At 43.2% G+C, this 4,451-nt stretch overlaps 1 non-coding gene across 1 annotated transcript; it reads left to right on the top strand.

Annotated features, from left to right (window-relative positions):
* Window positions 1–201: 201 nt before the first annotated feature.
* On the top strand, window positions 202–273 carry TRNAC-ACA (transfer RNA cysteine (anticodon ACA)). The gene has a single exon. It is a non-coding gene; the product is annotated as a tRNA-Cys (tRNA).
* Window positions 274–4,451: the final 4,178 nt, after the last annotated feature.

Genomic DNA, 4,451 nt, shown 5'->3' on the forward strand with positions numbered 1-4,451 from the left:
CACACACACACACACACACAGAATAATGGGGATACATTAAAGAGACATAGGAGCCAATTGCTCCCAATGGTCAATGCTGGAACAAATTACACAGTGCAAGAAATTCATGTGTTACAGGTACCTCCCCAACCCCTACTTTATGAAAGTTTATCTGCCACTTGGTTTTTCACAAAAGATATAGATTAGTCTCTAACAGGGACTTCCCTGGTGGCTCAGACAGTAAAGCATCTGCCTACAATGCAGAAGACCCAGGTTCGATCCCTGGGTTGGGAAGATCTCCTGGAGAAGGAAATGGCACCCCACTCCAGGACTCTTGCCTGGAAAATCCCATGGACGGAAGAGCCTGGTAGGCTACAGTCCACGGGGCCGCAAAGAGTCGGATGTGACTGAGCGACTTCACTTTCACTTTCTTTTGCTAACCAAAAGAAATCCAAAGAGGATTTCTGCTTTTATGACAAATGGTAAAAAACAAGGATGGCCTTCATTGTTTCTTTTTTGTTGCTGTTCATTTTGTTTTTGTTTTTTCAGCAAGTCATCACAGAGGCAGTGGGCACACAAGAATGGTATCGCCAAGCTCCTGTGCTCAGCACCTCAGCATCAAGCCTGCATAGATTTGAAGGGTGTCTGTGAGCATCTGACCTTTATCTCCACATATTTGGTATCTGTTAGCAAGATGTGTCATAAGGTATCTGCCTCTTCACTTACCGTTTTGGCATATGACATGTGTGATGGGCATGCTCTACTTTCAGAGAGTGGGGGAAACCTATATTAGATTATAGCCAGAAGTGTAGAATAAGTATCCATGAGTCCACACTGATTTAGACAAATGGTTGAGTAGATAATAAATGAGGGAATACAGATACATCTCCCACGCAGAAGAATTCCAACTAATTTTTGTGTCTACTCTGCCCTTACGTGTCCCCCCATTCCTTAAAAGTGGGGTTCACATAATGACTACCTTGCAAAGATTACAGTTTGAACGGAGATGGGGGGAGAGTAAATGTATAGTGGAGGTGCAAGAAAAGCACTACCTTAGACATGCGATCAAGATGAACATTATGGGCAATAAGTCATGTTGATAAGAGGTACCCTTGGTACGAGGTGATGAGAGTGACACGTCTCCTCTGGGAGCTTACTCCTGGACACCCATAACCCCAGTCCAGTCATGGGAAAAATCCTCAGACAACCCCCAACTGAGGTACTCCTTATAGACTGTCAAGGTAACCAAAAACAAGGACAGTCTGAGAAATATCTCAGTGAAGAGGAGCCTAAGGAGACCGGAGGGACAAATGTAAGATGGGAGCCTGAAACAAAAAAAAAGGATATCAGGTGAAAACTAAGGAAATCTGGATACTCTATGCGAGCGTGCGTGCTAAGTTGCTTCAGTTGTGTCTGACTCTTTGCGACCACATGGACTATAGCCCGCCAGGCTCCTCTGTCCATACATGTTAATAAAGAATCAGGTATTAATATTAGTTCATTAGTTGTGACATGCTAGTATGAGATGTTTGTAATAGGACAGCCTGACTGTGGGTTACAGGGGAATTCTACCATTTTCACATTTTTTTTCCTGTGAATTCTAAAAGTATTCTAAAATTTAATAAAGTTATTAAAAAAAAGTAATGGGCACAGTAGCAACCTTGGCGAGATGATTATTTTTTGTTAGAAGAGGAAGCCAGGGAAATCAGTGTAATGTATGGATATTGGGCATCAGCCTTAGACAGCCCTGCATTCCAGGATCAGCCCTGCTACTTTCTGGATGTGTGTTGCTAAGCATCTAATTCAATCTCTGTCTTCCTCATACGTTAATGAGTGCCATCTAATGATTACAGTTGAATTATAGAAGCATATGGCACATCGGCTATATAGCTGTCACGGAGCTGGTACTGCCATTCTCATTGTGACGTGACTCTTCTTGGTTTGGCTACTCAGGCTGATTATCAACACCCACTGGGTAGATGTCTGTGACATGTTTGGATGGCGATTGCATTAAGACAATGCTTCCTTGTATTCAACACCAATCCAACCTGCCATCATTCAAGCACGTCCCCTCTTGGGGAGACAGAAAGCAGACGTTCCCAATAAAGATGCCAATTATTTCGTCAGGCATCTCTGCAGACTTAAGAGTTTCTTTTCTCTTTATGTTCATGTAAGCTGGTCGTTTTATTATCACAATTGAAGGAGAGTTGCGGCTGGAATGTTCATTGTGCATGTTATAAATAATTGCTTGTTATTTTTCCTTTTTATAAAAACACTGATATTCAATATTAGAAAATTAATAACAGTCTCATAATGAAAAAGAATTAAAAACCACCGACAATGCCAATGTTTAAGTTTTATAACCTGCTTCTTAAAACTAACATCTATCTTGTCAGTACACGCTCATCCTTGTATCCCTAAATAATGTCACAAAAATAACCTTTAATCGCTGCATAGAATTCCACATATAATGACTGCACCATAGGTTATTCATTCAAGTGCCTACTTTGGGATGTTTGGGGAGTTCCCTTTTATTATTTATTTATTTATTTTTAGATTATTAGTAGTTTGGTGATGAACGTCCCTGTAGTTAAATCACTGTATATGTTTTAATTACGTCTATTCTTTGTCATGGCTTTTCGGGGTTTGTTTTTTTTATTTACTTTTGGCCGTGCTGGGTTTTTGTTGTTGCACGGGTTTTTCTCTAGTTGTGGAGGTTGCAGGGCGGTGGGGGGGGTGTATTACTCTCCAGTTGTGGGGTTCAGGGCTTCTCTTGTTGTGGAGCATGGGGTCTAGGGCGCACGGGCTTCAGTAGTTGGAGCTTTCAAGCTCTAGAGCCCAGGCTCGGTAGTTGGGGCGCATGGGCTTATTTGCTCCATGGCATGTAGGATCTTCTCGGACCAGGGCTCGAACCCTGTCTCCTGCACTGGCAGGCGGATTCTTTACTGCTTGAGCTGGTCGGCCTCTGGAGGAACTGAAAGCTGGTACTGCTCTTGGGCCAGAGGAACGGCAAGAGGCAGGAGTGGAATGCAGAGAGTTTGAAATTGATACTTAGGTAATTTCATGTAAAATGAAAAAAAAAAAATTGTATTTGTGTGAGATTAGATTTTGCATCTCAGTGTCTACCCTTCTGCTTTATTCCGGCTATAAAGCTTCCAACCACAATGCCCTTTGTAGCTAGATGTGCTTGGAAAGAATTCCAGTCATGCCACATCCTAGCGGCATGACTTGTTGTATCCATCTGTAAAATGGGGGTGGCCTTGTGAGAACTAAGAGAGAAAATATATGCAGAGACCCTGGTGCACAACACAGGCTCAGTAAGCAATGGATTGCCTCCACCTGAGAGATGCTTGAATTTTTTTCCACAGCCCACACAGCAAGGCATTGTTCCTCTCAACTTTGGTCAATTTATAATATCTAGGCAATGTTTCCCTAATATCTAGGGTTGTATCATGGCAACCGACTCCAGTATTCTTGCCTGGAGAATCCCCATGGACTGAGGAGCCTGGCGGGCTTCAGGCCATGGGGTCGCAAAGAGTTGGACACGACTGAGTGACTAAGCCCAGCACAGCACAGGCAATGTTTTCCTTCTGAGAAAAGCAAAAAGACATTTTCTGCCTCTTCTGCTTTCTGCGTCCTCAAAGCCCCAGGCCCTTCTGAGACTCCTCTGACCCAAAGTCGCTTCCATTAGAATCAGGACTAGGACAATATCTGTCCCTGACAAACAAGGTTTTAATTCATCAGCAGCCCCCTGATACCTCGGTGTCCAAAACGCTTTATCCGGCATTCTCTTCACCCGTACATGCAGGAGACCGAGAAGCCAAGATGTTCTGCAGGGTTTAAATCTGATAAGCCCTAGAAAATTCAACTCCAGCCCACCCCTCCCTTTTTCTTTTGGAGCTATTCATTTTCAAACAGCTTCAGTTTTATATCAGAAGGAGATGAAGAAAAGTACATAAGCTGGGCAGCCAGGCACATCAGGCTTCCACTCCACGGCTCTGTCGTTCACTGGTTCCCTGATCTCAGGCCAGGTAACTCATCTCCTCGAACCTCAGTTTCCTCACCTGCAGAGTGACGGTAATGACAGCTGGTTGGTAATCATTTCATGATTAATGCAAAACTCAGAGCCTAATGCCTGCACATAGCAGCATCTCCCCATTTATGGGTTTGGTTCTGTTACCCATCACAACTTCCTTCACCATCCTTCTGCTAAAGTTACCTTGGAGAGAGAGACAGAAACTTTTCATTAGTACACACCCTATTGCGCCTTCCAGAATGCTTAAATGGTTAAAACTGTTGCCTAAAAACGTGCCTACTCAGACTCATTTTTACTCAACTAGACTCATTCATTCATCCATTCACTCAGCTTGTGCCAGGAATTATGCCAATGAAAAATGCCAAAATGAACAAGACCTTCTCTGTCCTCAGGGAGCTCATAGCCTAGTGGAGGACAAGTAAACAGAAAATTATAA

This window comes from Bubalus kerabau, chromosome 4, assembly GCF_029407905.1.
Source record: "Bubalus kerabau isolate K-KA32 ecotype Philippines breed swamp buffalo chromosome 4, PCC_UOA_SB_1v2, whole genome shotgun sequence".
Lineage (NCBI taxonomy): Eukaryota > Metazoa > Chordata > Mammalia > Artiodactyla > Bovidae > Bubalus > Bubalus kerabau.